Source organism: Melopsittacus undulatus, chromosome Z, assembly GCF_012275295.1.
Source record: "Melopsittacus undulatus isolate bMelUnd1 chromosome Z, bMelUnd1.mat.Z, whole genome shotgun sequence".
NCBI classification, from domain to species: Eukaryota; Metazoa; Chordata; class Aves; order Psittaciformes; family Psittaculidae; genus Melopsittacus; species Melopsittacus undulatus.
In genome coordinates, this window is record NC_047557.1 from 88,441,017 (window position 1) to 88,460,034 (window position 19,018).

A 19,018-nucleotide genomic window follows, 5' to 3' on the forward strand; every position below is an offset into this window, starting at 1 on the left:
ACAGACCCCTTAGGGCTGATGCACTCGCAGCACTGCTCCCCTCTAGTACTTGCAAGTCACCCTGAATAAACCCAATCCCTGTTTTTTACTCCAAAGGCTCAGTGTTCAGCTCCTGTAAGCTCCAGCTTACAGGTCCATAGAGAGCTTTCCTGTTCCACTGCCTAAACCATTACATATGCCCTTAAATCTTATGTTAACAATAAAATGTGAAAATGTGCATATGCAGGTAGAGACTTCATGGAGAATGGAAGCGTGAGGCTCAAAAATATCTTAAATGTACAAGTATTTTTTTTAATAAAAGGGTAGGGTTTTATATATAATTAATTTACCAAGCACTCCCCAGCTGCCTCATTTTCTGAATGCTGTTATGATAATCTTGGCATCATTACTAGGTAGGCAGACAAATTTAGCTTTTAGTGTATGGGTTCAGCTGCGACAGTTACTTTTCTCCATCTTAGTAGCTGGTGCAGGGCTGTGTTCTTGACTTTAGCCTGAGAACAATGCTGATAACCTCCATGTTTTAGTTGTCACTCAGTAATACTTACTCTGACTGAAGACTTTTCATTCTCATGCTCTGCCAGTGAGGAGTGGCACAAAAAGCTGGGAAGGAGCAGAAACAAGACAACTGACCCAAACTACCCAAAGGGGTATTCCATATCACAGCACGTCATCATGCCCAGTATATAAACTCGGGGGAGTCAGTCAGAAGTCACAGATCACTGCACAGGTTGGGCTGGGTATCAGCCAGCAGGTGGTAAGCAATTGTATTGTGCATCACTTGTGTTTGTTTTTTTTTACTTCCCCTTTTAGTTTTATATTCTCTTCCCTTGTTATTTCCCTTATTTTTATTATTATTAGTAGTTTTGTATTATACTTTAGTAATTGGACTGTTCTTGTCTCAATCTGTGGGGTTTACATGCTTTCGACTCTCCTCCACATCCAGCCTGGAGAGGGAGAGGAAATGGGGGGAGTGAGTGAGAGGCTGCATGGTTCTGAGTTACCAGCGGGGCTGAAAGAGTGACAGTGCAGAAGTGCTTCTTACAGCTGGGGTGTAGGAGCTTGTTACTGCCATGCTGTGCAATTGTGCAGGACTGTCCATCGCATAGGTCTTCAGGACACCAGCACGGGATGGTGGTATGGCACTTTGGTGATCTATATGTAGTGTGGATACTACCATTAAATAGTCTCTTCAGGCTGTGCAGGATTCAGGAGTGTGAAATGATAGTTGTGTGTGTGACTGTGTGGGGAAAGAGAGCAAATACTCCCAGAAAGTTTCAAGACAAGTGCCACCCTCCTTTTACCTTTTTGGCCAAAAAGGGAGATGGCCTCAGTAACCAGCAACCCACAGAAAATAGAACGTAACTCAAAGACTGCATGAAACTACAGCTGGATATAAATCATAAAATTTAACCTCAATCCCAACTGTCCTAAATTTTCCAGGAGTGCATTATTTTTCAGATTCACATTTACCCTTCTGAAGTTTTCCAGAAATTAACATGATGTCTATTTATCACAATGTGATGCGGTAAAAATTCATTTTAGTGCCTGTGTCTATACTGCCTGAAATGGCATGTCTGTGACCGCTCTAAACTGTATAACCACAATTTACCAGCTGACTTGAAAGTTACAATGACAGCAAAAGTGATTTTATTTAATACTGAGAGTACTTGAGGAATGAGATTCGGTCTCCATTCTGGGGCAGGTCAAGAGCGAAAGGAGGACAGGGGTCCCAGGGAGGGATGGGTGCTGGAGCAGTCATTCCTATCCTGCTGTTTGGTCAGGCTATTGCATCAGAGTGACAATCAGCTGCCTTAATGTGGATATTATAGACCAACCTAGCTTAAACTTCTGCCATAAGAAGCATACGGTGCTTTTACTTAAGGTAGCCACCATGGCAAGTACTATTTTTTCCAGTTAATTTTAGACATGAAGAAAGCCTAATTCCTTCGGGTTGCTTTCAGTGCTGCAGCCTGAGAAAGCACAGTGCAGTGTCGGTGGTGTTTTCCACAGGGGCTGCTACCATGTGCGCTGCTCCACGCAGCTCCACAAGAACTGGGGCTGCTGTAATTAATGTAGCAAAACCTTGCTTCTGGTGTCAGTGAATTCCTTACATGTATATGGTGAGGAGTGCTAAAGGGTGGATTAAAATCTTATATGTTTAAAAAGGGAAAAATAAAAAAGGAGAGAAGAAAAAGGGGAAGAAATAAAATAGAAGCTGGGATGAAACCAGCTCCTGTGCACTGAGAAATAGGTGGTATTGGTGGGCTAAAGGCATGGGGCAGTGGCTGGGAGAGGTTTGGAGGGGGTAAGGTTGCACCCCAGGCATGGAGGTCTCCTTTTGTCTATTTTCCTGAAAACAAATAGGATCACGGCAAAAATCCTGCAGCAAAATTTGCAGAGTGCTACAGGGCAAGGAAACAGCAGCAGGAGCCTTGATGGTCTCGCCTCCCTGTTTAACTGGTGTCTAAATGAGGCTTGTGCATGTAAGTAATGAGGAGCAGGAAGGGCTGTTGCTTTCCAGAACAGGCCTATCCTAACATACACATTTCACTTTCCAGGCAAAAGAGAACGATCTTCATATTTTAACTAGAATGTTGTGAGTCTGGTGAAGTTCCTGCTGCTGGACATTTATTGGCTGCTGTGTTGAGGTTTCAGGCTGGATCTGTCTGGGTTTTCACCTTCCTTCCTGCCTGGAGCTGCATCTTTTCAGACTCTTCCAGTAGCTCTAACCGTAACTCTAACCCTAGAGGCATTTTCCACTGATGTTTTCACACTTGTGTTTAATCCATCAGGACCTCCAGGTCTCAAAACCGAACCTGAAAAATAATTAATTGAATATTAGCCAGTTGCTGTCAGAAGCAATGTTTACTGTTTGCGTTTGAGGAATGTGAAAACTGGGAACTTGTGAAGCTCAAGCAAGCAAGGCAGCATGCCCCAGTATTGCAAGCTTATCAAGAAAGGAGTGGTTACAGATAGTGGGGATTAACCAAGGCATCAGTTACACTTAAATATAAGTGTATGCTTAAATTGGTTTGATTTTCATACTAGATAAAGCGTGGTCGTCATTGACTGAAGAGCTTGCGCTTAGAAGAAAGCTCTCTGCAGTGTGAGGTAGGCTTACACTGAAGCTGTTTGAGCTCAGGTTTTGCTGCTCAAGGGCAGCATCTTCCTCTGGAGACAGCTGGGCTTGCGAGGAGGCTGTGCCTCCCTTCCCAGGAGATGGCTCCCACCTGCGTGGATGTGCTCTAATTCACTTCAGTCCACATGGGTTGCATCAGGGCAGTGGCCGGATGGAGCCATGCACAAACCCTGCTTGTGAGCCAAAGTGGAACCCCAGAGGGGTGCCCAGCAGCCATGCAGAGGGGAAGGATGAAGGATATTGTTCAGCAGATGATGCCCTAGTTCAGTTCCAAACAGCATTTTTCATTTAGGTTATGCTGTCAGGGAGTACCCTGTAGCAAAGCAGGAAAAATCCCCAAATTTGCATGTACGGGGGTTTGCACCAGTTTCGCTGCAGCTCTGTACTAGCAGTGTAAGTAAAACTGGGCTGCAGCCTCCACCAACAGGCAAAGCCCAAACAACTTTCCAGGTGAGGCATGTGGCCATGGCAGAACCATGGCTGAGCTCGCGCATCCCCTGCTCACGGGTGGCTGGTACCTGCAGCCTGGCTCCATGCAAGCAGCCTTTTGCTGTGCCTCTGCTGGTGGGTGCCTGGCTTCCTCGCTGCCAGGGACAGCTCGCTTTTTCTGTGCAGGAGGTGATGTTGTGGACAGCAGAGATCATCTCCTGTGTGCTACATAGGAGGGCCTCCCATGCCCCAGATACATCAAACTGCATAATGTTATCTCCTAATGGAAGTGCTGGGACTGCTTCAGGAATCTGCAATGCTGGCGTGGTTCCTCACCGGGAGAGCAAGACCTACGGGTGCCAGTGGTGTGGGCTGTGGCAGTGGCTCATGGACATGGTGCAGGAAGCAGGGAGCCAACAGGACTTTAAATCGGATGTCCCTGGTCCCCCAGCACCGAGCACCATGAGGTCTCTGCTTGCATTCATCTTGCTCACATCCTCCTGCTGCACTCCCTCCTGGGATGTGTTTGTAATGGGCTTGGAAGGTGCCAGCAATCCATAAAAGAGTGACAGACAAGCTGTTATATTGTTATATTTTGCTACCTATCATTTTAATGTCACTTTTAATGTATGAATTATACCCCCATTGTGTGTAATTATATTTCTCCTCCCAACCCTGCTCAAAGAACAATGAAAAGATGGGGCTGTTATATTAAAAAACAGCACATCTCTCTCAAAAAAAGTTAGAGGTCACACCTTAATTCCTAGTGCATGAGGATAGTTAATCAAAAGATGATGGGACTAGAATGAGTATGGGGACAGAAATATCCTGCACAATTTCTTGTGGAATTTAATTAGAAAGGAAGTATTAATAGCATCTGTATGTGCAACTCTATTTTGCCTTGCAATGTGAATAGCCTTACCTGGAGCCAGGTGGTTGGAAAGCCCAGTGAACTGTGCTCTTCTTTCTTTCCTCCACCTTCCTTTTTTTTTTTAATAAAGGAAAATAATGAGCCAAAATCAATAATAATAATACTTAATAGCAATAACCCCCAGTAGGAATTAACTTCCCAGCAGCTCTCCTTGGAGTTTCTCTCTTAGATCAAAAGATGATGTTAATCGATGAGGCATTTTGCAAAAGTTCGTGCTCTACTTGTCCCAGTAATGAACCTTCAACCTTTAATTTTCTTAGTAGCACATAGTTCCTCAATGGGAAAGTCACTATGGGGGCCTTTGTGTTGGAAAACCAATTATTTATGCTAACTGGAGGGTTGGTACTGTTTGACTTTGGTCCCTGGCTGCCTCGGCAGGTCCATTCCTGGTCCACCCCATCACTGTGGGATGAGCGCTGGCTGAAGATCAGAGCTTCCAGGCGACTTTCTTCCCAAATGATGTCCTGTGCTCCTGGGGCAGAGACCTCATTCTGCCTTCAGATCCACAGAGTACGCCTGCTGAATGGCATGACTGGAAAATGTATAAGCAGAAACCTAAATAGCTTAGTGTAACGAAGTGGATTTCCTTCCCTTCCCACTCAATACAGACTGAGGGTTTTAATATTCTTTTTTATTAATTTTCTCACAAAAGAGAAAAAGGTGAATATACCCAATCCCTCACAACTTGATTTCAATTATGAGATCATAAAGCAGGCTCTGTTTCTCAATGAAGTAAGAAAGGAAAGCTTCATTAACTGAATTGAATGGTTTGCAAAATGCTATGTTCAGATGAAATTGAAACAAAATTGGGAAGTTTTTTTGTTTTTTTGTTATTTGGTTTGCTTTCTGTTTGTGGCTCCCAAGCAGGTGGGCTGGGGGCTGTCCATGCAGTGGGGGTGCAGCTTTGCAGCTCTGCTGCGATGTGATGGGATATGTGGTGGACCAAGGAGATATGAGAACATGGGGAGGAGGCAAACACTAAATGGGACAGGATCTCTCTTGGGTCACGCATGCTGTTCCCAGCTCTGCCTCAATGAATGCTGTATCTCAAATAGTTCATCCTTCAAGTTCCTATTATTTTTTATATTTTTTTTTTCTGTTTAGTAATCCTGTTATTGAAGGAGATGAGGCACATAAACCAAACTAAATTTAATCCTTAGTCCCTGAGCATGCTGTGACACTGGTCCCAGAGACCTGACCAAAGCAAATGCCAGTTGTTCCATTGCCTTTAGTCGGGGGCATGAACTCACCCAGTGGTTTCAAAACAGCAGCTTGCAGCAGAAAGTGTGCTCAGGTGTCCCCCAGGCTGCCTCTGCCCACAACCACCTTAAATTGCCCTTCTGCTCCTGGGTTCATTGTTATATATTCAAAACTACTCCTTTTCTTAGGACAGTGAATGACCCAAACAGCTCATCAGTAACATCAGAGCCTTTCCATGGCAGCTCCTGTCCCATGAATAGCACAGACCAGACAGCAATGTGGAGGGGGGGAGAGGGGTGGAGAGGTCCTGGTCTCATGTCCGTCACAGTGGTATAAACAAATAACATTGCCAACGAAATCACTGCAAAACCGGTTCCTTGCCCTGGTGTGGGGTCATTCACCCATTGAATTTTTATGGTGTTGCTGAGCTGCACTGCAAAGTGACAGTGCTTCATCGACAGCTGCATTCATAGCACTTGTGTCAGGAGTCAGGATTTCCCAGAGCAGCAGTAATGTGATAAGCCCTTCGCAGGAGGGTGGCCAGAGCAGGGAGCACTGCTGCTGTTCTGTTAGGAGATGGCTATTAGGAAGGGGAGCACTTGGCTACCTTGGAGCTTGGTTTTGTACTTCCCCAGGGAAAAAAAAAATTGTGTTATGCAAGCGAGGTTTGCTTTGACCTTTAAATAAAGACAATCTCTGCTAAGCATTCAGGCTCTTATTTTATAGTGGTGCGTTTTTTTCCTGAAGATTCTTCAGTGTGGGCTTCCTGGTAAAACCAGGATCTTATTTTATATGTGACTTACACAGAATGATCTCTCATCGTGTCTGGCAAAGATTTAAAAAGTATGCGTGGGAGCAAGTGTCGTCTGGGCATGAATGTTTGAACATGGTCCTTCTGGGATCATTTGAGTCCCTGAGCTGTGGGGTCTGCAGTTAGATCACTGACTCAGCTGAGTGATTTGTACGATTACATGGAGCCAGGCGACACGCTACAGGCTGAGCATCTATGTGAATAATAAATAACCCCACCGTTTGCATTCCTCCAGCATGCCTGGCTTCACCAACCAATGGAAATGGGATGAGATGGGATGTTGTCTTGGTTCCTTGTGCTGCTGCTTGTGCCACTGCAGGACAATGGAAACATCGACAGGCATGAGCATCCTTCTTTTGTATAACCTTTTATTTCTAGAAGGTGACCAGTGCCTGCAGCACATGTAGAGGAGGATGAGGACTGTCCCCATGCAGGGGCCACAGGCGTGTTCAGGCACTGGGGCTGCTGGCGGCTATCGAGGATTTCCAGCAAGCCGTAGCTCTCAGGCTTGTGCAGGCACTTGGGCTCCAATTATAGTGATATCTTGCTCTCAGCCCAATTAAAATTTCATAATCTCTCCACCAGCCGGGGTGGACAGGGTGTACACCAGGTCAAGAGATATATTCTAGCTACAGTACTTCTCCAGGAAGTTTTTGGCTCCGTGAGGAATAGTGCCTATACAGATTCAATGGAGAATGGCTGTAAAATCACAGAAATTGCAGCTTCCTTGAAGCCCTTTTTTTGCAAGCTATTTTATTCTACGTTTGGGGGCAGGAAAATTAGGCTTTGAAATATGAGTTGTAGATAAGGCTGTGAGGAAGCTTAGGATCACAGCCTTAGGTGAAAATAAAGCTGTAATACATAAAGCATTAAAAAGGTGAAGTATAAGGCAGCCTCCGAAGACTTCTGAACAGCTGCAAGGAAGTCTGCCTTATTGCTGTGGTTTTAACATGAATTATATGACACCATGAAAGACCTGCTTCTGATCAGGGAAATGGCTACATGGCCATTTGCTGCAATATACCAAGGGCTTTATTTTAATCAGAGGTAGGTGCCATTCAACCACCTTTTTGTTAATGGTGTTATTGATTACACAGAGCAGCTCTCAAGCCTCAAAGCACTTTACAAAATTAGGGGAAGCCTCTAGAGCAGAGTTGTTGTTTGTTTGTTTTTCCTCTGCAGAGCAGCTTTGCCGCAGACCAAATCCTGAGGTCTGTACTTAGCTGCGTCTTAGCCAGACCTTGCTTAGGCAAAGCTCCAGCTGGCCTCGGTGCTTACACAACAAAGGCAGCGGGCGGATCAAGACCCTGTCCTGTGCAAGCGGCCAGTGCAACCCATGGCATGAAATGCTTGGACTTTGCCCAGTGATTAATTTGTAAGTAATCCCTGAATTAATTAATTTGGGCCTTGATGGTGCCTGTCTTTGAACTGGGTGTTGTTCACCATTTGGGAATAGCTTGTGGGCAGAGCCAGGCAGGATGCATAGCCCAGGGGGTTTGGCACATCCAGCCCAGGCATTGCTGGTGCTCTCAAGTATGTCTTGATTCACGGGAGCACTCTGTCCGTCCCTAGAGCCTGGAATTAAGAACACACTGTGCTGGCACAGTGCTTCGCTCTTTGCGCTGGCTCTGGAAATGCAGCTAGCAAGGTGCAGGGGAACGGGCAAGCATGACTTTTCATCAGGCAGGGAACATTTCAGAGCAGAAGTCATCTCCTCCTGCGTGCCGCTCCTGGCCTGGCATGACAGCAGTGGTATTGCTACCATCTGTTGGCGAACAGCAGAAAAGGAGCAACAATAAACCTCTTAATAAATCACATCCCAGACGTGCAGGTATGTGTGGCACCATGTTGGCCGCCATCCTTGGTGAACACAGGAAGGTGTGCTGTGCCGCAAAGACCTCTGGCAAAACCTGGATCAGAAGCTTCCCTGGGGACAGTGCCGGCTGTGCTGGCACTGGCAAGCAGCAGGTATGCTCAGCTTATTGTGGCGGGGAAGGCAGACAGCATGCTGCAGCAGGCTGTGAGGAGCAGTGGTCTCCCACAGCATTTTCCTCCAAAATCCCATCCCTCCTGGGGAACAGCATTGCCCGGGGGCTGCAGCTTTGCTAGTGCCACCCCATGCACAAGTGCTGCGGCACAGTGAGTGTTGGGGACAGTGAGCCCCAGGGTTCCTTCTCCAGGGCACAGCAGCTGAGTGAGGCAGCCCTGGCACACTGTGGATCTCCTTGTGAGTTCATTTTGCATTGCCAGGCCCCTTCAGCAGAATGTCCTGGTGTGGGGCAGCCTGGCAGAGCTGCAAAGGCAGGCCTGAGCCACTGTGACCATGGTTTAAGAAGGTGATGGTACATCTTAATGCCCAAGAGGTGCTTGCAGAGAGCTAAACCTGTCCTTGCAAGTGCTGTTAACCCATGGCAGAAGGGTTACAGCTCCTGAGGCTTATTTATTGTTTAGAGGGTGGCTTATTTATCATTTAAAGGTGCTTTCTAAGATGGTAACCAGCCTTGACCATGATCCAGCTCATCCCCCCCACTCCCTGTGGAGCAGGACTCCTGTGGCTCCCACAGAGAATTTCTGTAGATGTTGGAAAGCTCTTTTTGTATATTTGATAACAAGGTGGACAATAACTCTATTTATGGGCCAGTCTTCCTTTTGTAGCAGTATCATGTACACCTCTCTCTTATTTGTTTCTGCCTGTTCTTACAACACTCTTGCAAATGGGTAATTCTTGTTCTGATTTTTTTTCTGGCAGGGATGTTTTGTTTTCCTGTTGGCTGATGCTGTCTACTCAGTCTGTGGAGGATTAACCTATGTGCTGTTGCTAGGTGGCCTTAAGCAAAGAAATAACACAGATCATAGGCTCCAGCATTCCTACAGTATGTAACTCCCTTGTTCAGCAAGATTTTTCTTTCTTGTCCCTCTCATGTTTTGTGTTTATGGCTGTGGAGGTATATATCAGAGGATGCACATGTAATTTGAGCAAAAATAATGGACCAGAGTCCTCTAAAATGTCAGGTTTATTTGGACTTAAAATATTTAGTAACTAACACTTTGCCAGCTCTTTCCGTGGCTTGGTTTCTGACAGCATCCAAGTCTCTTCCATCATTTTCAGAGTGCTTTTGCTTCCTGATATGAGGTCTTAGGTTCCTGAGGGTCACACATCATGCCAGCCTGCAGGTGCTGGGAGCAGGAGGTGCTTCGGGGCTGGGGTTCACATCCCCCTAAGACCACCCGTGTGTGTGGGATCTCGTTGGGTTCACAGCATGGTGGGTCTGGGCATCCCACTGTGTACAAAAAAAAAAGGCTGAGATCAGGGAAGAGTTCAAGAAAGAGCTGCAGAAGTGATTCAGGGCTGACAGAATCAGCTGGGGAGAAAAGATTAGAAGAATTTCATAGTTCTGGCATGCCTTACTGCCAGGTCACTGTCTACCAGCGCCTGTTGTATTTTGCAGCATTTCTAGTGCTTTTGCTGAAAGGACCTTTGAAGTCTCTTATGACCCAAATACACCCTCCCTTGTGAAGCATTCCCCAGGGAGACGCCGCAGTTATCAGCTCCATTTGCTCAGTGGTGGAACTGAGTCACAGTGATTTGATAGTATTGTTTTCCTGTCAGCATATGCTCAGGTTTTAGAGGTAACTGCACTTCACATGGACACCGAGCTCCAGTCCCACGGCACTGCCCTTAGGCCATGCAATATTCACGGAAAACCTGGTACATGCTTCTGCCGACTCCGGAGCCTAACTTCTGTCTGCGCCAGCTCCCGTTTCTGCCGGTATTGCTCTGGTCCTCTGTGCCCTGCCTGCATGGGCATATTTTCTACTAACTAAAAATAGAGGATTTTGCAGCATGGTTTCACAGTGAAACAGGACTGCAGCATTATTCCGTGTGTGCATATCTGTACCAACTTCTGACAGCATTAGAGAGGCAGAGACCTCAAAGGCACTGAGTTTCTTCAGGTGCAGGGTGGATAAAAGCACCCTCCAAGGGCAGATGGGTGCCTCCTGGGGGAGAGCCCCTGGAAGTCTGGCTCTCCCTGAGAGACCTTTCTTTCATGTCTGTACCTCCAGAGATAGCCATCAGAATGAGGCAGTTGTATTTATCTGGGAAAGCCTTTTATCCCAACCTTTTTTTCCCCCTGTTGTTAGACACCTATTCCCTGTACTAACTCCTGATACCCTGGGATTTAGCTTTCTCTTTCACTCTGACCCATCCCGCTGTTTGAACTGCATGTAAGCAGCGTTTATCAGCCCTCTTCTGATGCTCATTAGAGCTGAGCAAATACATCACCTTGAATATTTAATGAGTTGGGGTTTAAATTTTTCACGTGTCTTTTCTTGAGGTTTCATTTTACACATTTTCTGAAAGGTGATTATTCTGAAATCATTTGCAATCTCCTGCAGTTGTGTTATGGGGCACTTAGCAACTGGCCATGTAAAGACTGTAATGTTGCAGCTGGTCACATGCAGCTGTGTTTCACGTGTACACACTCAGGTGTGCAACTGTAGGCAGCAGTGACCATGAACATTTTCCACATACAAAACATGCTTGCTGTTACTGTTTTGCCCAGGAATGCTCAGGTCATTTGACAGTAAGCAGAAGTTGGGTACAGGGCAGTCATGGGCAGAGCTGTCAAAACCCACTCCAAGTTACAAATACCTTTGTTCTGCAGCGCTCACTTGCCCACCTCTGTTTCTGATCCCCAGCTAGAGGTGATGTGACCAACAGGCCTGCTGAGTGCTCACTGTGGATATGTTTCTCCTTCACAGTCTCTTGTTTTTCAGGCTGGCTTCATGTTGAATCTGGCAGTTTGCATTAATAAAATAGGTTGGTCTGAAATGCCCACAGGATTTTTTTCTCCCAGCACAGCAGGGTGGGATTTTTTGTATACACAAAGAACTCTGATGTAAGATACATATTTCTACAAAGGTCTTGTGTTCGTCCTTCTGCAGCTCTTTGGTTCAGCTGCCCCAGTGTGTTCCCAGCTCCCAGTGCTGGTTGAGATGGCTGCAGCAGGGCATGGACCAAGTGTAAGTCCAGCTGCACTGTGAGCCTACTCACATATGCTGCGGAGCTAACTGCAGAGGGGAAGGATGAGCCTATAGGAGGGCAATTGGTCTGGAATTTAGGAGCCACAGCTACCTCTGGTGCTGTCTGCCTTTAGTACATCAACTGTCACTGTGTCTTGGTAACCTGTTCCCACCCACTGAAGCTGCCTTCACCCTGCAGTCACTGGGCACGTAACTGCAAAAAATGCCCTGGAAATGTGATCTCACTTGTTCACCCATTGCTCTCAGGGGCCAGGGGGGCTCCAAAGTGTTCAGGAGCAACCCCCAAACCTGACAGCACCCTCACTGGGACAGGACCACTGTGGCAGGGCTTTGGTGTTGGATGGGGGGTGCATGCCTCTTCTGGAACAGAGATCAGGGGGATGAAACCCGCAGCTGGACCTCCATGGCCATCCCAGGGCTGGTGCCACAGACCCTTGGAGGTACAATCCGTATTTTTCCTCCTGCTGTTGCAGTGCCTGAGGCAGCAGCGAGCAGATAGGGCTCACTCCACTAAGAGCCTGGGGGCAGCTGTGGCCCTGGGCAGCCCAGACCAGCTGGACGGAGATGGTCTGCAGGAAAACTCAATGTCTTGGCTTCTGCTTGTTGCTGAAGGGGCTGGTGCTTCTGTCCCTGCATGTGTGCCCACCCAGGGAGGGGAGGTGAGTGGTTCAGAAGAAGCTCTGTCCTCACATTCCATGCCTCATTCTGTGGGGGCAAATCTCCCTCTCCAAATCGCTGGAGAAGAAAAAAACTGCTGTGTGTTGGGAACGGTTTTAATTTAAATCCTGAGGAAGACAAGCTGGTTGTTGCTATGGACTGAAATGACTCAGCCCTCTTGCAGCTTCAAGCCAAGAACTGTTTCAGGTGCAGATGTCTGCTAATGCTGAAACAGAAACAGTAAGGATAGTTTTGAACTTCACACAAGTTCTGTGAACTTTATACAGTTAAGCAATCTTCTGCAGTTCCTAAACCATGTTCTTTTGTCTTTTTACTTTCTTATGCAGGTAAGAACCATGTTGATGTCTAAAATTAGGAAAGTTAAAAACCTGGCACTATGTATGTGTAGCCTTCAAAAAAATGAAGGCTGAGCTTTTGAAAAGGCTTGTATTTGTTTCCATTGGAGGTTAACAGGAGGTCGGCAGTTAGTGTCCCTAACTGCACTGGGAAACCCCAGTCTATATGCCTATCAGATACAGCAGGGAACTTCAGGAGCATTTCACAAACAGGATCGTTGATGTACTCAGAACTTCCCAAAGTTTTTAGTGGCCTGCAGTATCGAGTACTTGGCTGTTGGTTATTAATGATTACACTGCACTTGGAGAAAGCGAAGCCTCATACAAATGTTATGTCTTATTGCTATTGATTGGTTGTAGGGGTATGACTTGAGCAGAGTATGGTGAAATAGATTAACTTTATTAATTATTTATCACATAGTAACTAGATATTTAATGTATCTGTACAGCTATTGTATCTCCTCTGCAGTTTGATTAACATTTTTTTCATGCGGAGGAACAACACTCCCGTGCAGTAAAACATGTTTTCTGACAAGAAATCGAGTGTCAGAGCACTGACTGCTCCCGGTGAGGGCCGGTTCTCCTCGGGAGCTGGCCCCTGCGCAAAACAGCAATGGCTGTGCCAAGGGAGGAGCTGCCCCTGTGCCAGGCACTTCAAAAGTAATCTGTGCACACAGGGAGCAGCGCTGCGGCCCCGCGTGTGATGCTGTTACAAATACCCGGCCAGGAAAGCGGGGCTGTGGGAGACTGGCAGCCCAAAAATGGGAGGTGGGGGAGATGACATAATCTGTGCCTCAGGCTGGGAGCGGTGGGGTTCGGTGGGGAGACCCGCAGGCGGCCCCGACTCCCGCAGCGGGGCTGGCGGCAGCGAGCGCGCGTGTGCGACGCGGACTTCCCGCGGACCGCGTTCGGTCGCTCGGAGGTAGGGTCCCGGCCCGGCCAGCTCCGCCCGAGCGTGGGGCCCCGCGGCCGCCCCGCACACAAAGCGGAGGCAGAGCCCCCCACGGGGCCAGCGCTCACGGCCGCCAGCACCATCACGTGCTCTCGGCTTCAGCTGCTTTCCTTGGGAATGAATTGGTAACGTTTGGGTTTCCTAAACGTAGCGGGCATGTCTGCTTGAACCCCAACCCCTTTTGTGCTCGCAAGAGGCCGCGGGTTGCTCCGAGGGGCCCAAGCCCGGGTGCGGGCTGCCATAAATCAAAGCGGTACACAGACTGGTGTAATGCTGTTCCCAGAGCGGCTGTCCGTGCCGGCAGACAGCGGGGAGCGCTGTACGCTGCCGGCGCTGCGCACCCCGGCCTCCCCTCACACCCCCTCCCTCCGTTCCCCCGCCCGGCCCCCGCCTCGCCCCGGCGCCTCTCGCTTTCTCACAGCTCCCGCTGCTTCGTGTTCCTCCCACGGCTCCCGTTGCTATGCCCCGCCGGGACGGCCGCCGCCAGGAATTCGTGGCCCGTCCAGCTGCTCCCGCGCCCCTGGCTGTGCCGCCGATGAGCCCCTCCGGGCTGGGCACGACACCAGAGCTACGGCCTCAGAAATGCACCGGGCTCCTTTCCCACGGCGTGTCTTCTTCACAGGGATGCGTTTCTGACCCTCTCGAGAAGACATGCCAGCATGTCACAGCATGCTGTTCCCTTAGTGGAGATGGTTCACAAGCAGATGGCCACTTTGGGCTCAGTTTTCCCCTAGGAGCTCCAGGCATGGGCAGTCAGCACTGCAGTCCCCTGCTGCCGGCCAGGGCCCGTCTCACTACACTCATCACACTGGGCAGGAGCAGTTCAAACCGCCCTGATGGTGCTGCACCATGCCATGCCATGCTGTGCCACAGCAAAGACCCCTGTGGCAGTGCTGACCCAAGAATAACCAGAGCCACCCAGCAGTCCCTAGGAGGCTGGTCTGGCAGCACAGGCTTGCCCCAAGACAGAGGGGTGATTGCCTAGAGAAGTGTGCAGGTTTTTGTAGCCCTTTTGGGTGTTTGTGCCTGCCTCTGGGAAATGCCATGTACTGGGGCCCAGGGCATTCAGAGCCTGGTTGGCCTCCATAGCAAGAGAACCAAAGACAATGAGCCAGCATCAGGGCAATCTTTAAAGTGGTGTTGCTATACATATTTTGAGAATTTGTACTGGTGCATTTAAAATTGTGCTTTGGGATTAAAAAAAATCCCAATAGACCAAACCAACAAACCCACAACCCCCACAACAAAAACCTTACCTAAAAACAAATGTAATCAAATCCAGTTCTCTTAATATCCTCTGGCCTCTCCTATTTTGCCCAGCTGACTGTAAGCTTTATCACTGATAAGGCTTATTTTTTTTCTATGTAAGAATGGACTTCTAGTAAGAGAAGAATAAACATTGCCAATTATAGGATTTAAACAGGACATAAGTTTTTCACAAGAATAAAACCTGCGTGTTCTCACCCTGCCACCTGCTCCCCACCACACACTCATTCACTTTATCACACTGATTCAGAGGGGGGCCATAAACATCTCAATATTAAAGAACAAACTTTCTCTGAGATACTGTTTTCAGAAGTGCCTGGGGGCTGCCTGTGCAGCTGTGGGGTTTGTTCATAAGTAGCAGTACGCAGTACGCCATGTCTTTTTGCATAATTACAGAGTGAAAGCAGACACAGAAAAGAAGCAAGTGGAAACTATTAATTTTGTAGAATGGAACTTGATTTGTATTTCAGTTTTCTTTTCTTTGGTGCAGTGGGAAGGAGCTGGAAGAGGAGGTGACAGCAGCAGTTTGGCTGCCTGTCCTCGAGTGGCTTGGTTTAATGTGAGCACACTGTTTTGACTTCGCTTTCCTAGTCCCAGGAGCAGCTCTGGAGGTGCAAAGGCAGAGGGGATGCTGCTGCTCCCTGGGACAGGGATGTCAGGCAGGGATGGGGCTGAGCTTGGACACGTTATTCTGCAGTTGTGAGCACCAGTCTCATACCTCTGATTGTCAAAGCTGTCAAGTGATGGGTTTCATGGTAGAGACAATCTTGAGGGTGGGAAGGTTCTGGTGTGAAGGTTGCCATCTCTACTTGATGTGTGTGCTCTTTTAAGAAGCAGCAGCTGTAGTATGTGACAGGTTAATGCTGGCAGGATTGGAACTGTGGTTAAGGATTACTATTTTGTTTGGTTTGTGAGGAAAACAGAGGTGGAGAGAGACTGCTTCTCCCTGTTCTTTTATTGGGAATATAGCAGAGGAGTGGAAGCCTTTGGAAATACAGGATTTTTTAGACAAGCTGTGCTTGCCCGTGTAAAATGTTTGCAAGAGCCTAGACCCTGGTGGCAGGTTGATCTTTGGCTGCTGTTGGGAGACAGGTCCAGATGGCTGACAATTTTTTCGTGTTTGGCAGTCTTTGATGGGGTATTTTGAGACAGTTTCCATGCTGTGGGTGCTGCCACATCCAGTTCTGGGGTTGAGGGGGTGAGTTTGTCCAGAGACCTTCCAGCACTTCCTCACACCCTGCTGAGACCAGGCTTAATGGCTTTGGAAATTCACCTTGCACTTACAGACATGACTCTGGTCAGAATGGGACTTGACTGCAGTGTGTAAGGAAAAGCAATGGGGCTGCTGGATAAAGAAAAATCTTCTGTCTCTTGAGTGTAATTCTGAACATCTCATAAACATTACACAGATATTGTGGCACGGATATTTATAAACATAAAAAGAAACAAGGATGCCCGAATATACTGGGGACATGAATCATGCCTAATGCTGGAGGTCAAAACCTTAAATAAGTACTCTGAGTCCAAGTGCTAATTATCTGCTAATGGAGTATTTGTTCTCCTTCAGTTATGTAAAAGTACACAGCATTCAGCTTAAAGAGTGTGCTTAAAGGGCTTTGTACATGTTGAGAATGAGCAGCTCTGGAGGCTGCTGCCATAGTTTGTCCTGGAGCTCCTGGTTCCCCATGCTGAGCTGATGGTGCTGCCCTGGCGCGGTGCCTCTTCTCTTCTCCCTGGCCATTTCAGCTGAATTTCTGTCTTCATATCTCAACGTTACCCTCGTCAGCAATGCCGGCAGAGATGTGTCTACAACTATAAATCCCATATCGTGATTTTTTTTTTTGCCACGGCTGCTGGTCAGACATCAGTGAAGATGCCTGTTGAGTACAAAGGGAGCTTCCACCCAAGTAACAAAGCCCCATCAAGTGAATGAGCTCTTTGATCACAACCCTGGTAAGAAGGGGTCTCGGTGGGCACAGTGAACTGCTCTCACGGGAAAAGAGATGCAGTGACCCATCCTCATCGCCAAAAGGCCTTGCTGGAGATTGCAGAGCTGAGCTGACATCAAGGCGAGAGTGAGGGCCTTAGGTTTGTGCTGGTGCCGGCAGCTGGAGGGAGACCCTGATGCACCTTCACTGAGCACCTCATGTACACCAAGGCCTTACCCTCTTTTAACTAATTCCAGTTGAGAAAGTAGGGGTTTTATTCTTTATGTCCTTTGAGAAGCAGTATAGACACATGTCCAACAGGGACAAAAAGAACACAGAATAAGGCAATCACAGAGAGATACTTCGAGCTGTCATAAAAATACAAAAGCATGATACTTTCTATACGAAACATTGCAAGTTATTAAGTAACATTATAATGCTATAAACCATCTTTATGGGAATATTCAAAAGGCAGTTGCAGAGCCTGGAGAATTCTTTGTGCTGAAGGTGGTTTTGTCACAAAGTGTAGACCCTCTGCCTGACTCCCACACCATTTCCTGAGGTATCTGATTGGAATAGAGGCCAAAATGAATACTGTTCTTTGTGAACTGTAGAAAAGAAAAAATACATGCTTGTATTTGTAGGGTCTTGCATGGCATGTATCTTTGGCTCTGTTATCAGTAATGATTATTTTCCTGTAACTGTACAGGGGCTGTGTGTGTGTGTGTGATTCCCCTGCAGATGGGTATTTTGTGGTGTTTGAGCTAAATTCAGCTCTATCATATGATAATGTTTTTCAAAAAGTGTCACTAACTGCACCACTTACTCTGCCTTGATTTCAGACTATTGTATGTCTTCTTTAACAGAAGGGAAACTGATTGATAGGAGTAAGTGCCATACGCAAGTAAAAAAGACTTTAAGATCACTGTGCTTATTAGAGATGTATGTATGCTAGTACTGGTGCCCATGGCATGCCTGCACATGGAACAGGCTCATAGTCTTGTGTGTGGTAAAATGTGTTTCAAAGTGAAACTTTCCCTTAGTTTTTCATTGCTCTTGGATAACATCTCAATCCCTTCCCACTATAAATTCCCAAAGTGTAAACTCGGGATCTCTGGCTGGAACCTGCCCACAGACACACCAACTCTTCCTGTGAAGCCTTTCCTTTCTCTTTACATCCCCCCACTGGAGCACCTCCAGTTTCTGCTGCTCTGTAGACCAAATTTCAGGCTATGCCAGTCCTTTCTGTGACTGAAAGGTGGGCTGCCAGTTATTTATTTATGTAAAGTGTTCGAAGGCATTAAGTCAAGAACACCATAGAAACTGGGCTGGTATTGTAGTCAGGGCTTTTATTCAGGTTGTCTGATGCACGGGTGGATGCCGCCTGCCTTTGTGTGCTGCAATCCCATGTTTATCCTGATGATGCCTTTGTGTTCCCTATTTGACATATTTTACTGTAAATAGAGACACTGTCTTGCAGCTGTATCCACTGTGACATTTGACTCTCTGCTGAATGAGTGCATTGTGCCATGTGCTTTGGAAACATTATCTCTTTTTAAGAAATAATCCAGACCTTTAATAGTTTCCTGCATGTGCTTCTCCTTTGCACATCCAGAGAGCTCAGGTGTTTGCCCATTTCTGTAAAACCGCAGCCAGACCAGTTCCTGCTGTGCCGAGGACTGATGAAGATGGAGGTGCTGTTGGGCATCAGGTCTCAGTACAGATCAAGTCCCTTTTTCTGTGAACACATGTGCTGGGTGGCTTTTCTGGGACATTACTATTTTGTCATATCTCAGCACATTTCTCATACATACTATGCATCACCTCTTAATTAGGTCTATGGTATGATACATTCTTCAAGCTTGATGTTGTTACTGGCTGCTCCATAACTAAAGTGATCTTCTCTGCGCTGTCTGGGCATTTGGTGTCCACCAGATCAGTCCTTTAATTTGTTGAAGGCACTCTTCTTTTTGACTTCAGAAAGCTGAAATCCTCACTGAGGCTGGATTTCTTGAAGTGGACTTGGTCCATTGGGTGCCTAACTCAGTCCTCATTGAATATCCCAGCTTTTATGAAGGTTTTATTTTGCCTTTACACAACTGTGCTATTTTTATGTAACTTGTGACTTCAAACTGATTCTGAAATGCTTTCAGAATAATTATGTCTATATATAGAAATGCATAGGGTTTTGCTCTCAGCATTGAATGCCAATAAATCCATAAGTTACAGAGGGGCTGGTAGTCCAGCCTGTATTTCCCAGAGTAAGGCTGAACCACTAGTTTCCTGTAATGCTGCCAGGGTGG